We start from the raw sequence: 15,542 nt of genomic DNA, 5'->3' as shown, positions 1-15,542 counted from the left end.
AGTAAAAAATATATTGAATCAAACTATAAAATAACATAAAGAGTAAAAATGTTTTAACTGATCTTATTTTAAACCGTATTTTTAAATTATAAAATCATAAGTATAAATAATCTATACTAAGATTTAAATAGCAGAGTTCACAGATTTTTTCAGCTACATATAAAGTATTTGACCCTGACTAATTATTTGTCTGGATACATATCAGAGGTTCGCCTAATAGTACTCCTATTTACCTGAAATACATTCTTTTTGTCAAATACATTATTCTACCTGAAGTATATTATATAATACCAATATGTGCGTGTTTGTGTTAATATATATATATATATATATATATATATATATATATATATATATATATATATATATATATATATATATATATATATATATATAAACACACACACACACACACACACACACACACACACAGGCTAGAGAGTATATCAAAGGTACTTTGATCTATATATATATTAATGGGTTATTTTGACTACCATAATGGCTGACTTTATTAAAACTTTGAAGAAAAAAAGCCAAAAATTATGCGTTTTAATTTTGGAAGTATACATATTTAGCACTTAGTTCAGATTTTTTTGGCAACATACATTGTGTTTACTAATGCATATGATTGATTAAATGTAAAAAAATCAGGAGTGGGGAGAGTTTCAACCTGGGGTTCATTTTGGAGAACAGTGTTGCTTCACTTTTTCTTTACAGAATTTTTGTGAAGTTAGACATCTAGATAATATATACAATTGGGAAGGATTAACTTGTAAAACCGGTAAAGATAGGCAAAACGACATCTTGACTCGACTTGAAGATTTATTATATATTTGAACTAAAATTTGGCATTTAAAAAAAATAATAAATTGGAATATTGTAAAAAATATCGTTATTATACCGATAAATATCGGTATTCTCGTTATTTTTATGTATTCCGATAAACCGATAAAAAAAAGCCGATAATATCGTTTCAACCGATAAGTTATCGTTTGGTTATCGGTTCAAACGATAAGTTATCGTTTCATAGACAAACTCATATCGTTTGATATCGTTATCATTTGATATCGTTATCGGTTCAAAATATCGGTTCATACCGATATACCGATAACGATACGCAGACCCTTAGTCCTAAAGCGGCCAAAATAAATAAAAACACGCTTTACATCTCATCCTGTATGAGTTGTAAAGTGTGGTTGTTTTTTTAAACTAGTAATATTCAATAGTTAAACATAGTTTATATAGTAATATTTATGTAAATCATCATTACATGATATCTTTAATTACAAAAGTTATTTCTAAGTTTTTCGCTTTATTTGTCGAGGATCCTTGTTTTCACTGTCGTCTTCACTTCATTGATTTTCGTCGTCTTTACTCTCTTCCTTAATCAAAACTTCAAGTGTCATTTTCTTTCAGCGCCGCAGAGGACAACCAGAGCGATCTCTGGCGTTATTAAAAAATTATGCTACTTTCAATTCTATCTCTTTAGACGTAGTAAAAAAAAGAGAAAAATATGCAAATAAATACTTATTTAAATCCATCATTATCTATAATCAATTACTATAGTTACATCTAATTATATGGATTCATATGTATTAGAGATTGTATAGTTTGTATTGATATAGTCCCATTGACACTATAATATCTGCATATAAAAAGATGTTGATTGTTTTACTATATTATATTGTCTCAAGTTAAACACCATAAGTCAGATTGTTGACTCACAGTCAGACGGATTTATATTTGTACAATATTTCACAGCAGATTTAGATTACATTCACTTTAGAGCTGATTTTTCAGGCTATCAAAAAACTTAAGCTTCCCATGTGTGATTGATAAAAACTTACCATATATTTTGGGTGTTTTTTAGTCTCAAAATATTGCTGCAGAGAAGTAAAGATAGGAAATTGCATATGACAGACATCCTGATCAACAGAATCACTAGCAACTCGTACCTCCAATCTTCCTTGTTGCTGCTCAAGATTTGTCAACTTAGACTGGATCATATTCAGTTCACGAAGAATGTACGCAGTCATAAGAAACTGTCCTGTTATAATTTCCACAATAAACAAAATACTACTTAAAATATAATATTAATGCCAATCATTTTATAAGCCAAAACATTTTATAAAATAATTACTTAGCCCTAGTAATACAAAACATTCAAACCTTTTGTACTAAATGGTTCAACTTTAAGCCGGCTGCAAACACCAAGCATACTATCATGCATACGCAGTTAACTTGAATGAGAGGAATCACGGGGACTTAACTAAAGTTACAACAAATATTATTTTTAATAGCTACATAACTTAAACAGTTTACAATTACCCCTTGAAGAAAAAATAGTCTATAGCAGTTTTGTACCATTAAAAAACTAGTACTCAGCTAATGCAAAAGTACATTTCTTATTTAGTTTAATAAGATATGGACACCAATACATATTTTATATGTACTCCTACATATGGACCCTGAGATTCATGATATTATTAAATGATATTTACTATAACAATGAAATTTAGAAACTGATAACATACATTCATGTATGAATAAAATCACATTTAAGAAATTTGATAATGTTAATAACTTACATTTGGGAGTGGAGACTGAGTTGTTCAAATTTTGTTTTGACTCAAACGCAAACAGAAGTGTAACAGCTTTATTTGAAGAAATGAAAAATGGCATTTGGATTCTTCTTTACTTTCATGACTTTCTCTTGATGGAACTTCACCTGAAAAAAACAATTTTTTTTTAAATAAGCTTTTTAGCGCTATAAGGTACAGCAATGTATGAATTTGTTTAATTAGTTTGACTAATGACACTTAGTAAAAAAACTGACAGCAATCTTTTTTGTAGTGTGTGTTTGGTGAGTATTAGTGTCAAAAATTAATAATTTAGATTAAACAAAGAAAATCCTAATTTACATTCATTGCTTTTGTGCTCCATTAAGTCATATAATCCAGCTACATCATCAAAAATAGTAGGCACACTTCTATCAAAGTTATCTTCACCAATTTTAAAATTCTCCTCTTCTATAACAGGCTCAACCTGCGTCATATAATTGAAAGATTCTCCTAAAATAAGTATATTTGACCAAAAAAATTAAAAAAAAAAAATTATAACTTTATTATATTTTATAATTTCATTAAAAATAGTTCATCAAAAGATATGAAAAGTTTAATGGTAAGTTTGTAAAAAGATTCGTTGAAGATTTATACGTTAATAATGTCACATCTGGAACTGAAAATGTAACGAAGGGTAAAGAGTTATAAAAAGTCAAAAACAATTATGTCTGAAGGTGGTTGCAATTTAAGGAAATGGAAAAAAAACAGTTCATTAAGCAATCTTGATGACACTACTTACTTAGAAACAGAATTGGGTAAAAGTGATCATGAGTATAAAAGAGTCTTAGGAATTGAATGGGACTCGAAAAATGATGAATTTATTTTCAAATTTAATGACTTTATAAAAATGTCACGGGAACTTAAAACAACAAAAAGGAATATCTTAAAAATTTCGGCATCAATTTACGGTCCATTAGGCATTGTTTCGCCTATAACAGCCAGACTAAAAACAATTTTTCAAATTTTGTGTAGAGATAAAACGGAATGGGATGCGAGTGTGAGTGGAGAGATTGAGTTTAAGTGGAAAGAGTTATTGAGAAATGTTGAGGAGTTGGTGTTTTAAGAGTAAAGAGATTTGCGTTTGTTAGAGTAGAGGATAGAATTATTTCGGCAGAGTTACATGGATTTTGTGGTAGCTCAAGAGAGATATATTGTGCAGTTGTTTATCTTAGAGTTAAAACAATTGTTGCTGTGAGAGTACTTTTTTTGGCAGCCAAAAAAAAGGTGGCGCCATTGAAAAAGTTGCTCATCTGGACTTAACTCATGACATGAAAGTCCCTGCTTTCCTCCGAGCATTCAAAAGTTTTATTGCACGCAGGGGCATACCTGATACCATTACTTGTGACAACTTTAAAACATTTAAATCTATTGAAATAAAGAAGTTTTGTTTAAATAATAAGATTAACCAAAAAATTCATCCTACCTACTTCCCCTTGGTGGGGATGATTTTATGAAAGATTAGTACGATCGGTTAAGATTCCTCTATTAAAAGTCATGGAAAAATCCCTCATTACTTATGAAGAACTGCATACAGTTTTATGCGATACCAATTCTGTAATTAATAGTAGACTACTTGTCTACATGAGTGAGGATGATAATGAAGAAGCGCTTACTCCTTTTCACTTGATGTATGGATGAAATATGTTAAGAAATAATGTGAAACCAAATTTATGTTTTGATTTGGTTAATATCAAGAAACGTGCCATCTACTTAAGGAACTTAATTAATGATTATCAAAAACGTTTCAGTAAGGTTTATCTGAATGAATTAAAACAACATTTATATAATAAGTTTAATGATAAAAAACAAGAAAAGTACTAAAAGTAAATGATATTATGTCAGTTAATGACAAAGGTTTAACACCCCGAAGTCAGTGGAGAATGGCAAGAGTTGTGAAAGTTATTGAAGGTAAAGACAAAGCAATTTGTGGAGCAAAATTAAAGGTTCTATCGAATAAAGGAATACCAAAGTTATGTTTCTGACCTATCCAAAAATTGATTCCTCTGGAGATCGATGTTGAACAAGATAGTAAAGATAAAGATGATAGTTCGAAAAAAAATGTCTGCGCAGTTGAAACCGAGATTGGCCAGAATGATGCGGCGCTCAGGTCAATTGAAAAACGTTCAACCCGACAGGCAGCTCTTGATGGACAATACCTAAGACAATTAAAAGACAAATATTGTTGACAAGTCAACAAGGGGAGCATGATTTTTTACAACTTTGACTTCGAATTAGAGCACTTTCCGTTGATTTTCAGGTCCATGTTTTTATATTTTTCTGAATCAGCATAAAATTCTCTATCATAACCTGCAATAAAAAAGGGGGGTGCGAAAGTAAAATAGCGCCTTTGTAACCTAATTATTGTTATTATTTTTAATGGTTAGTTTATTAGTGCGTGCTCTGCATAGACCTCTTTTTCATTATACATTCTGTTGGTGGAGCTGCTTAGACACTCTTGTTTATTGTACTAGTTTAAAAAAATTTTTTATTATTTTTAGATACATCAGTTTTTCAATCCTCGAGATTTTACAGTATGAGTAAAATTGACGTATTGCAATTGGTCAAAGAGTATTTAATCCAAACAAGTCAACAGCAATTATTTCAGAATGGAACTCCAACTAAAGACTAGTGGCATGGTTTCACAAAACGATGGAAAAATGAGATAAGTTTATGTAAAGCTGATAACATATCATTATCTAGAGCTGCGTCTTGCACTATTAAAATAATTGATTAATATTTTAATAATTGTAAAAAACAATTCAATGAATTTAATATCGCTGCATCAAAATCTACACATTTTTGGAATTGTGATGAAACTGGTTATTGTGGTGATCGAGGAAATATTGTAATCGTTTGTAAAAAAAGTGCTAAAAGAGCATAATCTGTCACAGGAAACAACAACAAAATAAATTACACTGTTAATTATTGCTGCTGGTAAATTTTTATCGCCGTCTATCGTGTATAAATTGCAAAATAGATTGTAAGATTGTTGGTGCAAAGGTCAGCTGTACAACGTCAAAACACAGTGTCTGTATTTTTCATAATTGGATATGAAAATGATTTTGTATAGTACATTGGGCCGCCAACTTAACTTCATACTTATCACTTGAAACTTCATACTATGAAGCTTCAAGTGATAAGTATGAAGTTAAGTTGGCGGCCCAACTTAATTAACACAAATTCATCTCAATTAACACAAATAACAATACAACAATCATCTCAATCAACACAAATAACAACACAACAATCAATCCAATTAGGGGACGTCCATAAAGTACGTACGCAGTAAAACCACTGCTTTTGGACCCCCCTCCCCCCTTGTACGCACTTGTACGCTTTTAACACCCCCTCCCCCTCTGCGTACGTACGCGTTATTTATTAAAAAGTATGACCTCCCCCCCCCCCCCCTTCCAAAAAAAATATTTTAAAATCATTAAATGCAAAAAAGATCAATTTAGCTATTTATATTTCCATAAATGGTGACTTAAATAAATTGAAAATGTTATGGAAAACAGGCATGAACTCTGCTTCTAATCTTTCATTAGTAATCTCCTTACTGACTTTTTCACTTTCACTTAAATCACTCTCCATATCATTCTTTATTTTTTGTTTTTTATGTGCTTTCTTGTGCCGTTTCATTGCTGCCTCGCTCGGCCAGTATTTATTGCATTTGTCGCAAATTCCGTTTAAAAGCTTTTTTTCCAATGAAGGACAATACAGATCAAATGGTATAATTTCGTACTTTAAGCCTTCTGTAGGTATATCTTGTAGCAAAAGCCTATGCGTCAGAGGTGCAAAGTTTGAATGGTTTGATATGTTTTCAAAATATCGAGACGGTTCCATCGCTTTGTAACCATTCTCGCAGTACTCATAGATGGCCGGAAATGGAATGAAACGTTGGGGGATGGTATTCAGCCAATTTGTTTCAAACGATGAACAACATAACTTGTCCTGGCATTTCACAGTTTGTAGACAGTATCACGATTGCTGGCAATGTTTCTCTGCCCAAACAGGATCAGGATTCGGCGGTTTATATGCTTTTCCAAATGGCACTGCCCGGCAATTAACAAGGTAACCGTCGATGACGGTTTTCTCCCAAACTTGGGATAAAACGTCAGCCGCTTTTTGGAAATTTTCTACCTCCAGTTCTTGGTTGTCTTCCCAGAAGAATCAAGGTGATCGCCAAAATAATCATGGGGAAGAACTATTCCAGCCAAATCACGAGAAAGAGGTGCCATTCTTCTTTCAATGGGGTTGAAGGCTGAAAGCCCAGCTGCATTCACACCGTGAAGCAAGACATCTAAATCCAGCAAGCGTAAGAGATCAACAGCAGCTGCTAACGTTTTAGGGAAGCGTGGTGCCTCATCTTGAGCTCCATCAGTCTCCATTAACATAATTGGTTTACGTCTAACCATCTTGGTTTCAAAAAGCTCCCTAACATCAAAAGCATGTGTAAAAGCATTCGATGTATCGTGTTTCCCACTTCTTATGCGTATGAAAGTGTCTCCACTGTAGGATACATTTCCATTATTGTTAACTTCGCATATGCCATACATCGATGGGATTAACTTGTGCTGTGGGCCAACGACAAAGTCAGGATCCATAAGTTTGACCATGTAATCCATATGCATCAGCAACGGCACTTGAAGGCTTGCAGCAGTAAGACCCAACGGTACCCTGGCTTTATCATCATTGGACATGAAAAGCACAGCTTTTGGTCCAAACAATTTGCAAACTTCAAACATGTCATCAATAAAAGATTTGGCAAACATTCTACCATCATTTCTTTTTCGCAGTGAATTTTCTGGACGTAGTAGCTTCACTGGAACTGTGTTGACATGCTTTTTTCCTTCAGAAGTGTTTTCAAGTCGTGGTAAAAGACGAAGGTACAAACCACTTCTACTCAAGTTGAAGCCTATTTTCGTCAGCTCTTTCTGAAGATTATCCAAAGTGGAGACACTGCGAAGACATTCTGTTCTTCGACGCTCATCTGCTGCTGCTGAATTTTGCACAATTTTTATGATTGTTGATAAAAGTTCTGGTTGATCAATTTCGAGCCGTGGTCGTCCAGGATGGTTTCGCATAAACTGTTTTAAAGCACTTGATACTTCAGGGTTGTTTTGACAAACTGTTTCGATGCCCTCTTTAAGTTTTTGCCTCCGTTTTCTTTGTCGTGCCGATTCACGAATCAATCTGAAAACAAAATATTACATAAATCTTTGATTCCGTTATAAAACCTTCTATACTTAAGTTTTTCTGGATTCTGCGAACTTTGTAAATCCTCAATTAGAAGTTCTTATTGACAATTTAAAAAACAAAATTTTGAAAGTTACTGCCTGCTTAAAAGTTTGGTTTTTATGGCCAAGACGTCTGTCTATACTTCTTAGCTCTATTCGATATATCTCTTAACATTTACCTTTCCAAGTTTGTTTTTTCTCTTCTTATGCTTTCTTTCACATTGTCTAATTGTTTCCTCGTTACAGTAGACAAACCAGAATCGCGTAAGATTATCAAGGATGAAAGCTGTGATTCAAGATCTGAGATTTTCTTCCGACTTTTAACTTGCGCCGGATTTGCTCTTTCCTTCTCGTTTGATGTTAAATCTAAATTAGGAAATTATCAAAAATAAACTATTATAAATTCTTGATAGTTATAGAGATTGGATGTAGAGAAAATGGTCAAGTTGTCCAATTATGATGAATAAAACTATGCAATTGCAATATAGTCGTACAATGTAGTTTAATTACCAATTCGGTTGAATTCAATATATAGAAAATCATGAGAAAAAGTTTGTAAATTATTACAAAAAATGGCTTACTAAGTTCAATCCTTTCAGGTTCTGTCGTAGTTGCGTTCGGAAAACTTTGTATTTTATTTGACGAAGACGGCACTGGATGGATATCTTTTTTCTTTTTGCTAGGCGGTGATAAAGCATTTCCTCAGAATGACATGACTGATCCTTTTGACTTTTTTGCTTTCACTTTTAATTCGTTTACTTTTTTTTCATACAAAGACTGATCATATTTTACTATTTTTCACAACTCCTGTGCGTGCTGATACTGCTTTTGTTTTTCAAGTGTTGAATATGCTTTCTTATATAACTCAAGGAGTTGAAGATACTTTTCCTCGTTCCCAACAAATTCGTTCGACATCTTGTGAGTAAGCAGTTTTTTTTTTGTTGCAACGTTTTCAATTATTCGATTAGAAAGATAAAAGTTTTTGTTTATTTGGAAATAAACGATTTCATCATAAGATTCAGTGTCGTTAAAGCGAAGAACGTAAAAAAATAACCCGACTCAAACTAATTGCAGTTACATTTCGCAATGAAAGGTGTTGGTCTCTATTAGCATTAAAATTGTTGTTTTTAAAAATATTTGTTTTTTATAATCAGAAAAAATACATTTAAACTTTAATAATAATTTGAAGTAGTACATTGTTAATAAAAAGTTAATAATAAAATATTAACTTAAAATAATAAAAAATTAACTTGTTGTAACGTTTTAATTGAAAAGATAAAAACCAGGTTGCGTAATTTAAAAAAAAGATCTTTTACATTCGAAAAGTTCGTTGCTTTTTATGCAGATCAAGTTTTAAAAATAATTTCTGAGAAAGATAGTCAAACCGCGTACGTACTCGCTGTCTTGAACACTCCCCCTCCCCTTGTACCCATTTGTGCGTTTTTTGGAAAACCCCCCCCTCCCCCCATACCTGCGTACGTACTTTATGGTTGCCCCCTTAACACAAACAACAACTCAACAACTAATTCAATCAACACCCACAACTCCAATTCAGTTAAACTAAAGCAGCTATCTTAACCTTGTCTTAACCAATTTAGAGTGTGCGATGAAAGAGTTTTTTCAAAGTCAATTTAACTGTGGTTCATATGTAAAAAAACAAAAGAAAATAAACATTAGAAAAATTGAAAGTGAGTGCCTGAAGATGTTGTGATTGAACGTTTGAAGGTAATAGAAACAGAAAGAGTAATTAAAGGAAAAAAACGTAAATTGAATTTCAACAATGATGATGAAAATGCTGATGCTGATGGCAGTGATCCAATTGCAAAATTTAAAATGGTATACATGAATGAAGTTTTAAATTTTACGAATTATTGAGCTTTTTCCCGTTAACTTTATTTGATTTTAAAATGACTTTACTCAGTAAGGAGAGAGGGGATTAATAGAAAAGTTATAAGGTGCTTTCATAAAATCTTTTTGATGTTTTTTTTTTTTTTTTTTTTTTTATCTATATAATAAAAAAGCATGTTGCAATATTCAAGACACAAAGCAAATAACGATTTCGAAAGTTTAAAAAAAGGGTTATGTTGATATCCTGCCAAACTTCTTAATGACTTTCATGCTTCTGTCTACTTTTAAAAAAATTGTTTCTTAGAAAAAGCCCAATTGGGATTGACTTAACACCCTAAGCATTAGGATAATCCTAAATAAAGAAGAATAAACTGTTGCATGTTTTAAGGAGAATCTTGGTGGTATACACTCTAAGATGAAATCAGGGAAATTATTACATGAATTATTCAGTTAATTTTTCCGCCCTTAAAATCAAGTGAAATTCCTGATTTTCAGTTGAATGATTCAGGTTATTTCGTGCTCTGATTTATTCAGGCAACCATATTAAGAAAAACATGTTTACTCCATTTTGAAATATTCAGTCGTGAAATTTCTAGCGTGGTATGTTTACTTAACTTTTGTTCTAAGTATTGTAAAATGAAAGGTTTTAAAATATTATACTTATTACGGATATGAAGTTACTATAATATTATTATTGTCTTAAAATACTTCATATATTGTATATGATGATATTACAATAACTTCATAAAATTTATAAGTTATTATTTATTATAAATAAAGTTTAATTAACTGATTTCTTAAAATGAATTAGTTTTTAATAACTTGACAATTGAGAATGGCTCAATTACCCACTGAATTATTTCATGCATTTGTCAATGAATTGTTTCTAAAGAAGTTAGAGAATAGTATGCAGGTTCTAGAAGGTATGTTAATTTTCTGTACATTAGACTTGATTTGTACTATTTGTTTTTCTCTATAAAGTTTGGAAAAAATAATTTTAAAAATGTTAAATTTCCTTGTGGTACTGTTATACCTTTAGTACAAAATGCAAATTTAACAGTACTAATTAAATTAAATTTACATTACTTTGAATTAAACAATTAAATTAAACAATTACTTTGAAATAAACAATTGAGTTTAGTTAAGTTTTGTTTCTATATATTTTAAATATAAACTTTGAATTAAATGTTATAATATCTACCTTGTCTAAAAAGGAAAGCAAAATAAATTGTATTGTTTTAAATTGATATTTTTTCAGAAAATGGTATTGATGCTGATGCAATGATGCTGGTTACCATTGAGGATTTAAAATTGATGTTTCCAAAGCTTGGAGATTTTTTAAAGATTAAAAGTGTATTTTCAACTATACATTCTAAGGTATTTTTTAACTAAAACAATTTTTGCTGTTTACAGGCTCACTAATATAAAAAAGTCAATCAATAAAAATGAAGTTAACATGCTTTAAATGTGCACGCAATTTCCCTACAATAAAGTTTTTACTTTGCCATATGAATGGTATACATGTGCTTAAGGAGCCAAGTGAACTTATATGGATGCAAAAGATTATTTACATCTTTTCATAGTTTTCAAAAACATGTGCGTTCTCATGATAAAAAGGAAGTTTGGAAAGTGCCTTTTGTTGCTAATCAAATACTTGATTCATCACAAGGCAATTTTGATACCCATGATAGCTTTGTGCCAGAAGATTTTGATGATGTTAATGATGCTCCTGATGCACAACCGATTCTTGATATAGCTGAATGTTTTGACCATAGAGGAATATATTTACCAGCTACCAAATTTCTTCTTAATCTTATATCTGCTGCTATTCCATTAAGCAATATAAATGACATCTGTAATGGCTTGGATGAGATGTTTTCTGTTTTTGCTTGTGCTGTGCAACATAAAGTCAGTGAAGTATTCACAATGAATTGTTTAGAGAATAAAAACACAGCAGAAATTTTTCTTGCCGCTCTTGAACACTCAGAATATTGATACTATGAAAAAGCTGAGTACATATCTAGAAAGGGTTGGTGCATTAAATATCCCTACTGAAATTGTATTGGGACATCGGTGGGAAACAAAGTTCAAGTAGAAGACACTTTTATGTTTGTACCCATCAGCAAAACCCTTAGGTATATTTTAAGACACTCTGATTGCTGGTCAGCCTGCACTTTTAATGAAAATATACCTGAAGGTGGAATCTTATGTGACTACCAAGATGGAAGTAATTACGAAGCACACTGAAATCGCCATCACTTGCCTTCAGTTAATTTTATCACCCACGAACTTATTATTCAACTGTATTATGATGATGTAGAAACAGTAAATCCTTTAGGATCAAAAGCGTCCATACATAAGCTTGGAACATTTTACTTTGTTCTGAAAAAATTTTCCAGCTGTTTTTAATTCCAATTTAGCAAATGTACATTTAGTTGCATTGACATATGTCAATGACATAAAAGAATATGGCATTAATGCAGTTTTAAGAGCCAATGTTGATGATTTAAAGTGTATGGAGGATGGATTTCAAATTAAAGTTGATTGAAGCTACTTCAAGACATGTGAGATGCATTCTTGGTCAAATTACAGGGGACAATCTTGGACTTCATACTTGTTTAGGCTATGTAGAGTCTTTTAATAGTGACTTTTGTTGTGATCTTTGCACAGCTGACAAAAAAAACAATGCAAAACATTTTTACAGAAGTTCCAATGCTTCAATGAACTGTAGCACAATATGAAGAAATTATTAACAAATTAGCTACGCAGCAAGTTTATAAAGCTGAGTTTGGAATAAAAGTTATAAGTATTTTGAAAGAACTTAAGTACTATCATCCCACTAAAAAAAGATACTGAGGACATCATGCATGATATTTTAGAAGGTATAGCTCCTTTAGAAATCAAATTGGTTCTTTATAATTTTATTTACTTTCAACATCTTTTTGATTTAAATTTGTTAAATAATTGTCTTAGACATTTTCCTTATGGATTAACATTACAAGATTAAAAACCCAGTCTGATAACTGAAAATCGATTAAAAGATAACAGTTCTCTTCTTGGACAGAGATCTAGTCAAATAATGACTTTACTAATTGTCCTGCCTTTGTTGATTGGTGGTAAAGTACCAAGTAACTCCGAACACTGGAGACTTTTGCTGCTACTGTTAAAAATTTCAAATGTTGTATTTTCACCTGCAGTCCACAAATTTGACATGACATATTTGGCGGCTTTGATTTCTGACCAAAACACCCTATTCAAAAATCTTTTTCCAAATAAGAATTTAAAGTACAAACACCACAGGCTTACACATTATCCAAGTCTAATCCTAAAAAATGGGCCATTAGCCAGGATGTGGTGCATGCGTTTTGAAGCCAAACACAGCTTTTTTAAGAGATTAGCCCACAATGTGTGCAATTTTTGTAAATTGCCTACACTCTTGCATTTCGTCATCAACTTGCACAATGTAGTTAGTGGTGGAAAAAAACAGAGCCTTATTTTAAACAAAGCCTTATTGTGGGCACATTTGCAGAAACACTTTTAAATCTTGTACCGAATGGAGAAACAATATCATCACATTTTGCAGATAAATATGCTGTTGTATATTTAGCAAATTTTATTGAAGCCTATGGTACTGTTTACAAACCTGGAATGTCACTAATAGCAGACATTAATGAACATGGAGAGCCAAACTTTATTTGTATAGACAAGATTGTGATCATGGACAAAAAAGCTCATTTGTTATGCCATAATTTTAGGTTTATTCAGTTTGATGAGCACCTACACAGCTACACTGTAACTTGTGATGACACCAAAACTGTCAGCTGTTACACTCTTGATAGTTTGCTTGACTACCATTCTGTTTTTTCGGGTACTTGCTATAATGTGATCTGTCACTTTGTGCACATTTCACTTTGCAACACACACTATGTGCAGATAACATAAATGTGATATAATTTGGTCAAATATTTTGGTTTAAAACGTACATTATGAGTTTATAAATGAGTTGTTTTATTTAGATATCATGTGAAGAGCGCTATTAGGTCTACATGGTAAAAAAACCGCGTTAAGGGCGACACTGTGTTTTAGCTAAAATATTCATTAAATTTTAATTTTGGCCTATTTACGTCTTTGATTATAGCTTTTATGTAAACTTGATATAAAAAAAAAGTTTTAATAATATTTTCTAAAAACTTCGTGTAGCCCTTAATTTTTCTGATTTTTTTATGTAGACCTTAATAAAAAATATCTTTAAAAGCTATACTAGGACTACACGTATTTAAAAGTTCGTTTTAATGCGTCCCATGTTTCCGACTGCAAAACAACTTCCTTTATAAAATTAATTAATAAGAATTAAAGAAACCGCATTTTTTTGATTTTTTTTGTTTGTTTGTTTGGTTATTATCAAAAGAATTACTAAATAAAAAAAAATAGATAAATAAATACACGGAATTGTCTGATTATGTTCATGTTGTCTCTTGGTCGATATTTTTTGCAAAAAAAACAAAATAAAAAAAATGTTATACGACTCATTATTTATAAACCTTTATAACTTTTATACACTTTGTTTATACTGTTTGGAATAAATTAATTTTTTTTTAAAAGTTTGAAAACAGTTCTGCAAACAGTAAATGGACGTCAATAAACACGAAGCCGTAAGTAGCTTATTTTTTTCTTAAATTGCTTGAATGTTCATCATACGAGAAAAAAATTGTCTCGAAAGTATTTCTGAAAGTTATATCTTTACTCGATTAAAATTGAATATCTTTATAATATCTTAATCAGCTTTATTTATTTATTTATTTAGGCAACATGTAAAAAGTAAAAAGTAAAAATAAAATTTTTGATGTTAGGAAAGGATAGCATTTAAGATGATCATTGAAATAAATGATGATGAAAAGAAGAAGAGAAAGAAAAAAATTAAAACAATTAATAGTTAATAGCTTTCAAAATTTGAATACGTGCTCACTTTACCCTAGTTGTGGAATTAAACGGTGGTGTAGATTATGGCTGTTAGTGCTGTAGTCTCTTCGAAACCCCACTGTGACACAATTATGGGCCTGAGGACATATATTTATTACAAAGCACAGATGTTTTTCTTTTTCCCCATCTCATCCCCTACAATTTATTATTAGCATAAAATTTAGTGTAAAAAAAAATTTTTGTGTATATTATTTCGTAAGTGTTGTCTAGTCTTCTTTGTTAGCAGTAATACAGTGAAGGAAGTTTTTGTTTGGAAAATGCGTATATATTTAAAATAACAACAACTTATCCTGAAGTTCGCGTGGCATAGTGGATGGTTCTAATACTGATCAAACCGCGTTTAAGGTTCGAATTAAACCTTAAACGCGGTTTGATCAGTATTAGAACCATAGAAACCATTTTGTAAACCTGCGTTATACAAAAATGTTTCTTTAGGGTTATTTAAATTTTAAATTCTTTTAACCGCGCTCATCAAACTTTAGTACGTGTTAACATTGTAAAAAGACAAGCATATATAAAACAATCCGGTGTTTTGTTGTGTATGTTTGTCAACTATGCGTAGCAATTAAACTTATTCATCTCCGTGAGTCTAGACATCTCCCCAAAAACATTTTTACTATTTCTAATCTTAAAACTTATTTTATTTCTTCCGAGAGGCAGCTACTCCTCGGTCTCAACTAGTATATGCAAATACAAAGGAAATAGAATTTCTGATATTATGAAATGATGTTTAAGAAAATCATAGGATAATGACGATAAAAGGTAAAAGAGAAAGAAAACAGTTTACTGCAATAATTAAAAAATGTTTAAACACAATTTGGGATGTTTTTAAAAATGAGCAAATAGCTTATGTTGC

At 31.2% G+C, this 15,542-nt stretch overlaps 3 pseudogenes across 2 annotated transcripts in view; 2 read left to right on the top strand and 1 right to left on the bottom strand.

The window, feature by feature from the left end:
• Positions 1–6,070: 6,070 nt before the first annotated feature.
• On the bottom strand, positions 6,071–8,587 carry LOC149891936 (uncharacterized; annotated as a pseudogene). The gene is made up of 3 exons (XR_016449870.1): positions 8,440–8,587; positions 8,038–8,224; positions 6,071–7,814 (listed from the first exon to the last, which is right to left on the bottom strand). The product of XR_016449870.1 is annotated as an uncharacterized LOC149891936 (transcript).
• A 1,703-nt stretch (positions 8,588–10,290) lies between these two features.
• LOC149891933 (uncharacterized) overlaps positions 10,291–15,542 on the top strand; it is a 32,205-nt pseudogene continuing 26,953 nt past the window's right edge. The window contains exons 1-3 of the transcript XR_016449460.1: positions 10,291–10,306; positions 10,518–10,629; positions 10,965–11,083. The product of XR_016449460.1 is annotated as an uncharacterized LOC149891933 (transcript). The remainder of the gene's footprint in view (positions 10,307–10,517; positions 10,630–10,964; positions 11,084–15,542) is intronic.
• LOC149891935 (uncharacterized) lies at positions 11,107–13,705 on the top strand (annotated as a pseudogene).

The sequence above is a fragment of the Hydra viridissima genome, unplaced genomic scaffold (assembly GCF_058129835.1).
Source record: "Hydra viridissima isolate aposymbiotic clone 2 unplaced genomic scaffold, HvirCarnegie_v1 scaffold_2, whole genome shotgun sequence".
NCBI classification, from domain to species: Eukaryota; Metazoa; Cnidaria; class Hydrozoa; order Anthoathecata; family Hydridae; genus Hydra; species Hydra viridissima.
Note: the sequence above shows the minus strand (reverse complement) of the source record. Positions and strands in the feature narration are given on the sequence as shown.